General features: G+C 37.3%; 1 pseudogene; it reads right to left on the minus strand.

Annotated features, from left to right (window-relative positions):
* Positions 1 to 4,120: 4,120 nt before the first annotated feature.
* LOC106966807 (ribosome biogenesis protein NSA2 homolog) overlaps positions 4,121 to 15,216 on the minus strand; it is a 32,299-nt pseudogene continuing 21,203 nt past the window's right edge.

Raw genomic sequence — 15,216 nt, forward strand, 5'->3', positions numbered from 1 at the left:
GATTTCTAATGCATGACAAAAGACTATCCTATCACTCAGGAATTTCCAAGGGTCTTAGGAACTCTGTGCCAGAAACTTGAGACAAAGACCATATACGTTTGTTACACCATACTAGCAATGCAGCTACCTCTTACCTATCAGATGAAGCTGTTACTTTAAACTGTGAAGACTGTGTCCATAGGGAGAGCAATGCACTTCATGCCTCTCTCACATACACATTTCTCCAATTCCTTAACCAGGCTGATATTTATATTCAGTTGGTACCACCAGTGAAGTTGTACTGGTTTCTTATAACTGGAATCTATTTTTATTAGTTTAGCATCTGCTCTGATTGATTGGTGTCTATGCCTGAATAATAACTAGAGTCAGATCATTGTCTATAAGTCTATGGTCAGGAAAACAGAAACCGCTGCTTTTTGGGCAGGAAAGTATTTATAAAACTTTTGAAAGTGTGGAAGAGGGCAATGGACAGCGAAAGTCATCAGTTATATTTGGAAATCAGAAAGTTTCAGGAATTACATGAAACTGAAACCAATCATCTCAACAGCCTGTTACACCAAAACATGGTGTTCAGTAGAAAGTCTAGAAACCAATGCACAATCTCATACCTGATGTCACTGAAGACCACATGCCTGCCTGCTAAGACTGAGCCATAATGATTTCTACTGTCTTCCACCTTCCACAATCTAGCATGAATAACTCTTACTGTAAGAATCAAAACCCAAACCCTGATGACAAGGGAGTTTAGGAAATGCAGTTTCCAAACTTCTGGCCACTGTAGCATCATACAATGTCTGGCACCTCTAGAGATTCCCTGAGAGCTAATTGCAAACTTAAAACAAGAAGAGAAGGATTACGGTTTCTAATTATTTTAAGATTTTGCTATCTTATGTTGTACAGAAATACGGACAGTAAGTGTTAAAATGAATTCTAAAGGCATTAGAGCAAGAAAGGAAGAGTGTAATTTTAGATGCTCACTGAATTTACTGATATTGGTATTGAAATAGACAGGATAGACCAGGTTATGCTGAGGCAACAAACAACCTGAAATCTCAGTAGTACTTTAAAAAACAAACATTACTTCTTCTTCACACTACATATCTACTATAGAGCACTAAGGGAAATTTACTCATTAAAGACACTCAAGGACCCATACTGATGGAGACCATCTTGACACATGATTCCATATATGCAGAAACAGGAAAAAGATATTATGATGAATCACATGTAGTTCTCAAAACTTCTGCTGAAAGGATACATGTTACTTCAGTTCATAGTTCATTGGCAAAGCAAGTTGCATAGTGTGGGGTGAATACCAATATTATTTTGGATTTATCCTGTGCAAACTGCCCTCCAAACTCCTAAATTATGTCCCTCAACATATGTCCCTTGTCCATAATTATGTCCCTTGACAGTACTATTAAAAAGTTAAGTCAGTTACTGTCTTTGGTGCTAACTGGAAACACTGCATTTGAACTGAACTACCTTACATCAGAAGAGATAGGATCCTGGATTGGCAGAGAGCAGGTAGATACACTTAACATCTGAAGTAGCATTGGGAAGGAAGAAGTTCCTGAGAGTCAGGGATATGACAGGATCTGTATAAGAGACTCCAAGTCCACTTTTCTAATCAGCTATATGCATTAGAAGCTCAGACCTGTTGCATTCATCCAGGTACAGATGGATCCAAGAATTGTGGTCACCCATTTCCTTTCAAGGCAGTGACTTCATCCATTAGTACATGTCAATGTATTCATTTCCTAGGGCTACTGTAACAAATTACCATAAACTGGATGGTTTAAAACAAGAGATATTTATTCTTTTACAGTACTGAAGGCCAGAAATCCAAAATTAAGATGCCAACGTTTCTAGGGGGGGACCTTCCTTGCCTTTTCCAGCTTCTGGTGTCTTCCAGCAGTCCTTGGCTTATAGACCCATTTTCCAATCCCTGTCTCTGTCTTCACATTGTCTGCATTGTGTCTCTGTGTGTCCAAATCTCTCTCACCTTTCTAATATAAAAGTAGCAGTCATTATATTTAGAACCTACCCTCCAAAACCAGACAAAGACCCTACTAAAAAGGAGTACTACAGACCAATTTCCCTGATGAACATGGATGCAAAAATTCTCAACAAGACACTAGCCAACCGGATCCAAAAATACATTAGAAGAATTATTCTCCAAATCAAGTGGGACTTATTCCTGGGATGCAGGGCTGGTTCAATATCCACATATCAATCAATATGATACATCACATTAATAAAACAAAGGATAAGAACTACATGATCCTCTCAATAGATGCTGAAAAGCATTTGATAAAATACAGCAGCCTTTCTTGATAAAAACCCTCAAGAAGGTAGGGGTAGGGAAAGAAAGTAGGGTAGGGGTAGCCTCAGCAATCAGACAACACAAAGAAATAAAAGGCATTCAAATCAGCCAGGAGGAAGTCAAACCTTCACTCTTCGCAGATGACATAGAACTCTACAAGGAAAACCCAAAAGATTCCACCAAAAAACTGCTAGAACTGATCCATGAATTCAGCAAAGTTGCAGGATATAAAATCAACGCACAGAGATCAATTGCATCCCTATACACCAACAATGAAGAGACAGAAAGAGAAATCAAGGAATCGATCCCATTTACAGTTGCACAAAAAACCATAAAATACCTAGGAATAAATCTAACCAAGAGGTGAAAAATCTATACACTGAAAACTATAGAAAGCTTATGAAAGAAATTGAAGAAGACACAAAAAAATGGAAAAAGATTCCATGCTCCTGGATAGGAAGAACAAATATTGTTAAAATGTTGATACTACCCAAAGCAAACTACATATTCAATGCAATCCCTATCAAAGTAACACCAGCATTCTTCACAGAGCTAGAACAAATAATCCTAAAATGTGTATGGAACCAGAAAAGACCCCGAATAGCCAAAGAAATCTTGAAAAAGAAAACCAAGGCAGGAGGCATCACAATCCCAGACTTCAAGCTGTACTACAAAGCTGTGATCATCAAGACAGTATGGTACTGGCCCAAGAACAGACACTCAGATCAATGGAACAGAAAAGAGAACCCAGAAATGGACCCACAAATGTATGGCCAACTAATCTTTGACAAAGCAGGAAAGGATATCTAAAGAATAAGGACAGTCTCCTCAGCAAGTAGTGCTGGGAAAACTGGGCAGTGACATGCAGAAGAATGAACCTGGACCACTTTCTTACACCGTACACAAAAAGAAACTCAAAATGGAATGAAGACCTCAATGTAAGACATGAAGCCATCAAAATCCTAGAGGAGAAAGCAGGCAAAAACCTCTTTGACCTCAGCCGCAGCAACTTCTTACTTGACATGTCTCTGGAGGCTAGGAAAACAAAAGCAAAAAGGAACTATTAGGACCTCATCAAAATAAAAAGTTTTCACACAAACAGTCAGCAAAACTAAAAAGCAACGGAATGGGAAAAGATCTTTGCAAATGACATATCAGATAAAGAGTTAGTATCCAAAATCTATAAAGAATTTATCAAAATCAACACCCAAAAAACAAATAATCCAGTGAAGAAATGGGCAAAAGACATGAATAGACACTTTTCCAAAGACAACATCCAGATGGCTAATAGACACATGAAAAGTACTCAACATCACTCATCATCAGGGAAATACAAATCAAAACCATGATGGAATACCATCTCACACCTGTCAGAATGGCTAAAATTAACAACTTAGGCAGCAACAGATGTTGGTGAGGATGCAGAGAAAGAGGAACACTTTTGCACTGTTGATGGGAATGCAACAGCCACTTTGGAAAACAGTATGGAGGTTCCTCAAAAAAATTAAAAATAGAACTACCCTATGACCCAGCAATTGCACTACTAGGTATTTATCCAAGGGATACAGGTATGCTATTTCGAAGGGGCACATGCACCTCAATGTTTATAGCAGTACTATCAACAATAGCCAAAGTATGGAAAGAGCCCAAATGTCCATCAATGGATGAATGGATAAAGAAGAGGTCACACACACACACACACACACACACACACACACACACACACACTAATGGAATACTACTCAGCAATCAAAATGAATGAAATCTTGCCATCTGTAGCAACGTGGATGGAACTAGAGTCTATTATGTGAAGGAAAATCAGTCAGTCAGAGAAAGACAAATATGACTTCATACATATGTGGAATTTAAGATACAAAACAGATGAACATAAGGGAAGGGAAGCAAAAATAATATAAAAACGGAGAGGGAGACAGACCATAAGAGACTCTTAAATACAGAGAACAAACTGAAGAGTGCTAGAGGAGTGTTGGGTGTGGGGGATGGCTAAATGGGTGAGGGGCATTAAGGAAGATGCTTGATGGGATGAGTACTGGGTGTTATATGTAACTGATGAATCACTAAATTCTATTGTTGAAATCAGTAATTGTAAAGTTACTTGTCTGAAACTGCTGTCAAACCAACAAGACCACATTTATGTATCCATCGATTTCAGGACTGTTGGTAACCTGGGCATATTTTCCCCCAAATAACCTTGTCTCCTTGTGTCACAAGGCCCAACTCACTTACGTTCACTTCAATGACAGTACCTTTCGTAAGAACACCCAAAAATGTATATAGTGAGGATGAGGGATTCTCTTTTATACCAACTATTGGCAGGCAAAAGGTGGCTTTCAATTCAGGATGTGTTACATGGACCTTTTTGAAAAGTAAGCCCACTGGCCTAATGAATTTTTCATATTTAGGTGGTTTTAGACTAAAGCCATCTCCAACAAAGCCGACTTTAGTAACCATCCTCTTCCGTGCTTTCTTCTTTCTCTTTCCTGTTCAAATAACTTTTAATACTTCTGTTTGTCCCTGGGCACGAACTTTGAGCAAAGGACTTCCCATTTTGCTGCTTTCTCTTTTCATTTTTGTTTAATCATGTGGGGAAGTACTTTAGCTTGGGACTGTCCCTCCCTGTCCAGTACATATTCAGGTACTGCTCCTTGTGGAGTCTTTTCATCATTCTTTTGCTTGGTGTTTCTCTTTTCATGCATCCTGATAGTCTTTTTCATTTGTATTTTCTCAGGATGGCACTGTTTATGGTGGAGCTTAGCTTTCAGACCAATCATCTTTTTTGCCTTCTTTGAATGTTGATGAGCCTCTCAACCTTCTTTCTTTCTCTTTTTCTCATGGTAATTTAAATGATAGCCACAGTGCTTCCGGTGTAACTCAACATGTTCATTTTGTGGCTTGGTGATAGCGGCAGAGCCCCCTGGTGCAGCTACAGGGGCGGGAAGAAACTCTCAATTTTCTGGTCTTACAGACCCGCGAGCTCACTCCAAGCAACCCGCGATGGGAAAGAGACATTTCTAAAACGACCGACTCCAAAGAAAGCATGACACATCAGTTCCAAACCCAGGTTTTTTAGAGAGCTCTCAGGACTTCTTAAGTATTAGGGCTGGAACTGATGTAATTTTTCCATACAGGTCACACAGCCAGCTCAGAGTCAAGGCAAGGAGATATACAGAGCATAAATACTAGCATGTTCATTAGGGCCTATGAAAGCTTCGGCCTACTACACTTGCCTTCCTTCCCACAACTGTGACTGGAGGGATGGGTTAATGGGGTCAAGCTGTCAAAGAACTTTGAGGCTTTAGTGTTAGATAGAGCCATCTAGGATGATGGAAGTTGTTATGAAGAGAAGACAGGAGCCAAAATCTTCAAGAATGAGGGGAGTGACCTTAAGATGTGAAGATACAGCAATGAGGATAGTCAGATAGTATCAATTCCAGAGAAAGGAGTGTTACATAAGGATGGAAAAGTGAAGGTCTAGAACATGGATGGCACTAGCAGAATGTTGATTGCTACAGGGCTCTTTTTATGGAAATGTGAGAAGCAGCAGCCTCCATTCAAGTAATCTTTCCAAACTTATTATAAGCAGTATTACTTGTCTTTGCTGCAAAAGGAAGTAAAATACTTTTACAAGGTTTCAGAGAAAGCATTGATCAGAATCCCTCCAAGGACTTAAGAATGCTTCTTTAAATAATTGTCACATAAGCATGGTAGTGTGGCCCTCAAAGTAGTTAGAGTCTGATTTAGGGAGCGAAACTTGGAAAAAACAACCTAAATACACCAGTAATTGTACTTGGCTTCAGTAAATAGTACTTAAGAAAATAATTAAGTAACTCCAGGCAAATGATATATAAAACAAAACAAAACTCCATAAGGTAGTCGATTAACATACAAAAAGAAACATTTAATTTTTTAATGTTTGTTTATTTTTGAGAGAGACAGAGACAGAAACAGAGACAGAGACAGAGCATGAGTGGGGAAGGAGCAGACACAGAGGCAGACAGAATCTGAAGTGGGCTGTAGGCTCTGAGCTGTCAGCACACAGCTGATGCGGGGCTCAAACTCACACACTGCAAGATCATGACCTGAGCCAAAGGCAGACACTTAACCGACTGAGCCACCCAGTCGCCCCCAAAAAGAAACATTTAAAAAATTGGCTCCTTTCTCATACATACTCACAGTTTAATATAAAAAACCTTTTTATATTGTAAAAAATGAAAGGTAATATGAGGATCAAAATATGAATTTTTCCTATTAAACATCATTTAGACTTACCAAACCTTTACCAATTAAATGTACTCACCAAGAACTACATGCCTCTTGTCAGCCAAAAACAAAGAACAAAAACAGAAGAAGAAGAGGACACATTCTTCTCGGAGGCTGACTGAACCTCAAAAATAGTGCTGAGCAGGGTCAGGCTATGCATGCTAAGAAAATCAGAAAGAAAAAAGGCAACTTTTAAATACTTGCAAGAAGGAGGCAGTCCCATTTATGGGCTGATAAAATGTCTTTCTCCATAGCTGGGTGTCAGAATAGCCGCAATTGGAAATCCCCACAGAGGAGGGTATCTCTAGGTGAGAGCCAGGTTTCAGTTAAGCCAAGACTTGAAGGTGAGTTCCCAGTCATAGTTTGAGATTATTCGAGAGTGTTTAATCTGTGGACTAGAAGTTCCTAAACATGCAGTGAAATAATTTGGAAAGAGGTGGGAAGTAAAGTTTAAGACTAGGCCAAGGACAAGAAATTTAGGTGTTGATTAATGAAAACAGGGATGAGGGGCCCCTGGATAGCTCAGTGGTTTAGGCAACCGACTTCGGCTTGGGTCATGATCTCGCGGTTTGTGAGTTTTGAGCCCCGCGTTGGGCTCTGTGCTGACAGCTCAGAGCCTGGAGCCTGCTTCAGATTCGGTGTCTCCCTCTGTCTCTGCTCCTTCCCCACTCATGCTCTGTCTCTCTCTCTCTGCCCCTCCCCTGCTCACGCTGTGTCTGTCTCTCAATAATAAATAAACATTTTTTAAAAAATGAAAACAGGGATGAGCAACAAGGTGAGTTTAATCCTTACAGCCTCTCTGAGGATGACAGGCACCTGACAGGCACCTGGCTCACCATGCAGGCAGGCATCTCCCCAACCCCATCCAGGTCACCATGTAGCACCCTGAGCTTTGGGCACACCTCACTCAGCTTAAACTCCTGTTACTCCCTAGCAGCTCCCATTTCTGTTTATTAGGTGTCTATTCTCCCTGATGACCACAGTTCCTGATCTTCAGAAAAAGGTATTTTGGACATATAACCTATAGTTTTTATATTCTAGATTGCTTTTCTCTAAACGTTAATCATACATTTCTCATGGTGCTTAAAATGCCCTTATAAGAATTTCTCTGCAGATCCAGGATAATTGGCAAAGAAGTCACTGACGGTGGTAGACTATACATAACTTGGGTCTGGATGTTGTAGGAGTCCTTTGCAGAATTCCCTTTGCTATTTGAAATGTAAATTTATTCTATCTATAAAGGCAAATTCAATTTCAATACAAAAATAGAATTATTTTCTAGGTGCAAAACTTACTATCTCTTTGATGCCCCCTACTGTGGTATCCTGTTAACCACAGAAATATATCAAAACCTGGAAGCAATCAGCAAAGTTTTAGGTTTCTAGAAGAATGCCTTTCAAAACCTGGCTCATTCTTCTTAAAACAAAAAAAAAAAAATCTTTACTTAGTTCTCTGGGTTATAAAATGTGTGTTTTTTTGTGAAAAACCCTGCAAAAGAGTTTCAATCAAAAGTCAGAAGCTTGTTAAACCTTTTTTTCTTGAGTCTTAGTGTACAGTACATTAAAATGCATAAGAACAGGCAACAGATGAAGCTTTGTTCTTGAACGACCCCCTGGATGTCTGCAGACTTGATACTTAAAATTACCTTAATTCAAGGTTGGAAAGACTTTCTTCTTGTTTCAAAGCCCTTCCATATCAGCCTCTTACCAACATGTCTTAAGATGATATGATGACAAATGCAATAGAAACCAAGGAGGGTGGGGGTAATTAGCATTTCAAAGCAATTTCTCTTTCTAAAGAGCCTAAAATTTTTAAATAAAATGTTATTTTAAGACAAATTATCAGGGTCTCAAAAATTCTTGACATTGACCAAGAAACTTATTCTCCAAAAATTTGGGGGAAAACTCAGAAAATGTTCTGACTTCATTTAAAACGTATTATTATTTTAGGGGTGCCTGGGTGGCTCAGTCAGTTGAACATCTGACTTCAGCTCAAGTCATGGTCTCGTGGGTTGGAGCCCTGAGTCCAGCTCTGCACTGACAGCTCAGAGCCTGGAGCGTGCTTCGGGTTCTGTGTCTCCCTCTATCTCTCTGCCCCTCCCTTGCCTACTCTCTCTCTCTTTCTGTATCATCATCATCATTATTATTATTATTATTATTATTATTATTATTTTATATGCCTCAGATCCACCAAGATTTTGAAATAAATTTAATCATATAACATTGATTATGGCCGTGCTATACTTCAGAAGAATTTATACAAATGTGGAATGTGGCTCAGTATCTTTGTTGCCACATAATATTAAGATTGTTCTCAATAATAACAATTTTGTGGTTTGTAATACTCCCTTGGCAGTTTTGCCTAGCTTCCCATAAAAAAAATAAAATTTATTGTTGCCAAAAGTTTAGTAGTATCTTATATAGAAAAGGAATTTTGAAGTAACTTAGTAACTCCCAACTACAAATAAGCCACTTAGCAGTCAGTAGATAGTGGGTTTCTGAGAACTGGAAATATTTTTTTTCTGGTGAGTAGTAAAGCAGTCATTCAAATTTGGATATAAATGGGAAAATGTAGTTTTTCCAAACCTGAAACTTGTCATATTTTTCTTGGTGGTGAGAGGCAAGGACTAAATATTCTCTATCACTTAAAATAATTTTGAAGCTAATTTTTTTGGTGCTTTCAAAGAAACGCTACAGAGAAAGGCTGCATGATTGAGCTTAGTGCTACAATGAGGAAAATGCAAATCAGCAAAGAATACTCCACCTCACTAAAAGCTAGAAATCTAAGTCAGACCTAGGGCAGCATGACGCAGTCTTAGGAACTCTGTTCTGGCCTCATATTAAGGACATGTGGATGTAAAGGATCAGTGTGGGGCCCTATTTCTGCTTGCAATTTAGTGGATTCTCAAGAATTTGTGTGGTTGGAATTGAAATCCTGTTTAGAAAGGTTAACAGATTTAGGATTGTTTCCTCTAGGGAAGAGAAGAAGCAATCTCATGTCTTTATAGTCTTAGATTCTTTTGTGTAGCATTTTACAGTTTACATATTGCTTCCAAATGCATTATCTCATTTTGATCATGACTAAGGTATTCACCAAACAGGTTAGATAAAAACAAAATAAAAATGACTTTTTCTGTTTTTTTAAGGTTTTATTTTAATTCCAGTATAGTTAACACATAGTGTAATATTAGTTTCAGGTGTACAACACAGTGATTCAACATTTCCATACATCACCCAATACTCATTACAACACATGCACTCCTTAATCCCCATCACCTATTTTACCCATCCCCCACTGCCCGCAACTTCCCTTCTAGTAACCATGACTTTGTTCTCTACAGTTAGAGACTGCTTCTTGATTTCTCTCTCTCTCTCTCTCTTATTTTTTCCCCCTTTGTGTTGTTTCTTAAATCCTACAGGTAAGTGAAATCATATGGTATTTGTCTTTTTCTGACTTATATCACTTAGCATTATACTTTCTAGCTCCACCCAAGTCATTGCAAATGGCAAGATTTTGTTCTTTTTTATGGCTGAGGAATATTCCATTATATATATATCCATTATGTCCAATAAATATTCCATTATCTATATCTATCTATCTATCTATCTATCTATCACTTCTTTATCCATTCATCTATCTATGGACACTTGAGCTGCTTCCATAATTTGGCTATTGTAAATAATGTTGCTAGAAATATAGGGGTGCCTATATCCTTTCAAATTACTGTTTTCCTATTCTTTGACTAAATACCCAGGAATGTGATTATTGAATCATAGGATAGTTCTATTTTTAATTTTTTGAGGAAACTCTGTACAGTTTTCCATGGTGACTGTACCAGTTTGCATTCCCACCAACAGTGCAAGAAGGTTCCTTTTTCTCTGCATCCTCACAAACACTTGTTTCTTGTGTTTTAGATTTTAGCCATTTTGACAAGTGTGAGGTGATACCTCATTATAGTTTTGGTTTGCATTTCCCTGATGATGAATGATGTTGAGCATCTTTTTGATGTTGAGATGCTTGCCATTTGTATGTTTTTGGAGAAATGTCTTTTTGTGTCTTCTGTACATTTTTTAATTGGATTGTTTGTTTTGGGGAGTGTTGAGTTATAGAAGTTCTTTATATACTTTGGATACTAACCTTTTATTGGATATGTCATTTGGAAATATCTTCTCCTATTCAGTAGGTTGTCTTTTAGTTTTGTTGATTATTTCCTTTGCTGTGCAGAGGTTCCTATTTTGAGGTCATCCCAGTGGTTTATTTTTGCTTTTGTTTCCCTTGTCTTAGGAGACATATCTAGAAAAATGTTGCTATGGGCGATGCCAGAGAAATCGCTGCCTGTGTTCTTTTCTAGGATTTTTATGGTTTTAGGTCTTGCACTTAGGTCCTTAATCCATTTTGAGGTTTCTTGGTGAATGGTGTAAGAAAGTGGTCCAGTTTCATTCTTTTGCATGTAGCTGTCCAGTTTTCCCAACACCATTTGTTGAAGAGACTGTCTTTTTTCCATTGTGTATTCTTGCCTCCTTTATTGAAGATTAATTGACCATATAGTCATGGGTTTATTTCTGGGCATTCTGTCTCATTATATTGATCTATGTGTCTATTTTTGTGCCAATGCCATACTGTTTGGCTTACCACACCTTTGTAGCAAACTTGAAATCTGGAATTGTGATACATCCACCGTTGCTTTTTTTTTTTTCAAGATTGTTTTAGCTATTCAGAGTCCTCTGTGGTTCCATACAAATTTTAGTATTGTTTGTTCTGATTCTGTGAAAAATGCTATTGGTATTTTGATAGGGATTGAATTAAACGTGTAGATTGCTTTCGGTAGTATGAACATTTAACAAACTTTGTTCTTCCATCCTTTCTTTCATCTTTTCAGTTAAGTTTATTCCTAGGTATTTTATTATTTTTGGTGCAGTTGTAAATAAGATTGTTTTCTTAATTTCTCTTTTCTGCTACTTCATTTTAGGTGTATATAAATGCAACAGATTTCTACACATTGATTTTGTATCCTGTGACCTTACTAAATTCATGTATCAGTTCTAGTAGGTTTTTGTTAGAGTCTTTAGGATTTTCTATATATACTATCATGTCATCTGCAAATAGTGAAAGTTTTACATCTTCCTTACTAATTTGGATGCCTTTTATTCCTTTCTCTTGTCTGATTGCTGTGCCTAGGACTTCCAGTACCATGTTGAATAAAACTGGTGAGAGTGGACATTCTTGTCTCGTTCCTAGAGGAAACAATCTGTTTTTTACCATCGGATATGATGTTAGCTGTGGGTTTTTCATATATGGCCTTAGAGGTATGTTTCCTCTAAACACTACATTGTTGAAGGTTTTTATCATGAATGGATATTGTACTTTGTCAACTCCTTTTTCTGCATCTATTGAAATGATCACATGGTTTTTATCCTTTTCTTATTGATGTGATGTATCACTTTGATTTATTTGAGAATACTGAACCCCACTTACATCCCAGAGATAAGTCTCACTTGATCTTAGTGGATCTTTTTTTTTAAAGTAGTCTCCACACCCAACATGTACCCCAATGCAGAACTTGAACTCATGACCCCTGAGATCAAGACCTGAAGCTAAAACCAAGAGTCAGACGCTCAACCGACTGAGCCACCCAGGCACCCCAGTGAATAATTTTTTAACGTATTTTTGAATTTGGTTTGTTAATATTTTGTTGAGGATTGTTGCAACTACAGATATTGGCTTGAAGTTCTCTTTTTTTGTAATGTCTTTACCTGGTTTTGGTATCAGGATAATGCTGGCCTCATAGAATGAATTTGGAAGTTTTCCTTCCTCTTCTATTTTTTGGACTAGTTTGAGTAGAATAGGTATTAAGTCTTCTTTAAATGTTTAGTAGAATTCACTTGTGAAGCTGTCTGGCCCTGGACTTTTGTTTGTTGGAAGTTTTTTGATTACTGACTCAATATCATTACTGGTAATCAGTCTGTTCAAATTTTCTAGTTTTTCCTGGTTGAGTTTTGGAAGGTTATGTTTCTAGGAATTTAACCATTTCTTCTAGGTTGCTCAATTTGTTGTCATATAGTTTTTCATATTATTCTGCTATAATCCTTTGTATTTCTGTGATGTCAGTTGTTATTTCTCCTCTTTCATTTCTTTTTCTTAATTTTATTTTTTATTTTTTTAAATTTACATCCAAATTAGTTAGCATATAGTGAAACAATGATTTCAGGAGTAGATTCCTTAATGCCCCTTACCCATTTAGCCCATCCCCCCCCACAACCCCTCCAGTAACCCTCAGTTTGTTCTTCATATTTATGAGTCTCTTCTGTTTTGTCCCCCTCCCTGTTTTTATATTATTTTTGTTTTCCTTCCCTTATGTTCATCTGTTTTGTCTCTTAAAGTCCTCATATGAGTGAAGTCATATGATGTTTGTCTTTCTCTGACTAATTTCACTTAGCATAATACCCTCCAGTTCCATCCATGTAGTTGTAAATGGCAAGATTTCATTCTTTTTGATTGCTGAGTAATACTCCATTGTGTATATATATACCACATCTTCTTTATCCATTCATCCATCGATGGACATTTGGGCTCTTTCCATACTTTGGCTATTGTTGGTAGTGCTGCTATAAACATGGGGGTGCCTGTGTCCCTTCGAAACAGTACACCTGTATCCCGTGGATAAATGCCTAGTAGTGCAATTGCTGGATCATAGGGTAGTTCTATTTTTAGTTTTTTGAGGAACCTCCATACTGTTTTCCAGAGTGGCTGCACCAGCTTGCATTCCCATCTCCTCTTTCATTTCTGATTTTGTTTCTTTGAATCCCCTCTCTCTCTCTCTTTTGATGATTATGGCTAAAAGTTTATCAATTTTGTTGTTACTTTCAAAGAACCACCTCCTGGTTTTATTGATCTGTTTTATTGTTTTTTAGTTTCTTTTTGTTTGTTCATTTTATTTTGTATTGCTTCTATATCATTTATTTCTGCTCTAATCTTTATTATTCCCTTCCTTTTACTGTATTTGGGTTTTTTGTTGTTGTTGTTGTTCATTTTTAGATCCTTTAGGTATAAGGTTAGGTTGTTTGAGGTTTTTCTTACTTCCTGAGGAAGGCCTATATTGTTATAAACTTTCCTCTTATAACTGCTTTTGCTGCATCTCAAAGATTTTGGACCATTGTGTTTTCTTTTTCATTTGTCTCCATGTATTTTTTTTATTTCCTCTTTGATTTCTTGGTTGACTCATTCATTGTTTAGTAGCATGTTATTAAACCTCTATGTTTTGAGCTCTTCCTAGATTTTTTTTCTTGTGGTTGATTTCTAGTTTCAGAACATTGTGGTCAGGAAAGATGCATGGTATGACTGATCTTTTTGAATTTGTTGAGATTTGTTTTGTGGCCTAATATGTGATCTGTTCTGGAGAATGTTCAATGTGCACTTGAAAAGAATGTGTATTCTACTGTTTTAGGATGGAATGTTCTGAATATATTTGTTAGGTCCATCTGGTCCAATGTGTCATTCAAAGCCTCTAATTCCTTGTTGATCTTCTGTTTGCATGATCTGTCTATTGATGTAAGTGGGGTGCTATTATTGTATTATTATCAATTACTTCCTTTTTTAAAACCTTATTTATTTATCTTGAGAGAGAGAGAGAGAGAGTGCAGGGAAGGGGCAGAGAGAGAATCCCAAGCAGGTTCCGTGCTGTCAGTGCAAAGCCCGACATAGGGCACAAACTCATGAACTGTGAGATCATGACCTGAGCCAAAATCAAGAGTCTGACATTTAACTGATTGAGCCACACTGGTACCCCTGATTATTTCCTTTATGTTTGTCATTAACTGCTTTAAATAGTTGGGTGCTTCTTTGTTGGGGGCAGAAATATTTACTATTGTTAAATCTTCTTGCTGGATTGTTCTCTTTATTCTTAAATAGTATCCTTCTTCGCCTTTTGTTACCCTCTTTGTTTTGTACTTTGTCAAATACTTTTTCTGCATCTATTGAAATGATCATATGGTTTTTATCCATTTCTTATCGATGTATCACATTGATTTGAGAATGTTGAACCACACTACATCCAGAGATAAATCCCATTTGATCTTGGTGAATCTTTTTTTTTTTTTTTTTTTGTTCAATATAAGTATTGCTACCCCAGCTTCTTTTAACATCCATTTGCATGATAAATGCTGCTCCATTCCTTCACTTTCAATCTGCATGTGTCTGTAGGTCTGGAATGAATCCTTGTAGGCAGCATGGGGATGGGTCTTATTTTTTATCCATTCTATCACCCTATGTCTTTTGATTGGAGCATTTAGTCCATTTACATTCAAAGTGTTATTTACAGGTATGTATTTATTGCCATTTTGTTATTGTTTTATAGTTGTTTTTGTAGTTTGTTCCTTTCTTCCCTCGCTCTTTTCTCTCATGATTAGTAGGCTTTCTTTAGTGATATACTGGGATCCCTTTCTCTTTATTTTTTGCATTTCTATTACTGGCTTTTGATTGGTGGTTACTATTCTGCATATAGTAGTCTATCTTAAGTTGATGGCTGCTTAAGTTTGAACCCATTTTTTACATTTCTCCTTCCCATATTTAAGTATACAGTGTCATACTTTACATCCTTTTATCCTGTGAGT

Source organism: Acinonyx jubatus, chromosome E4, assembly GCF_027475565.1.
Source record: "Acinonyx jubatus isolate Ajub_Pintada_27869175 chromosome E4, VMU_Ajub_asm_v1.0, whole genome shotgun sequence".
Lineage (NCBI taxonomy): Eukaryota > Metazoa > Chordata > Mammalia > Carnivora > Felidae > Acinonyx > Acinonyx jubatus.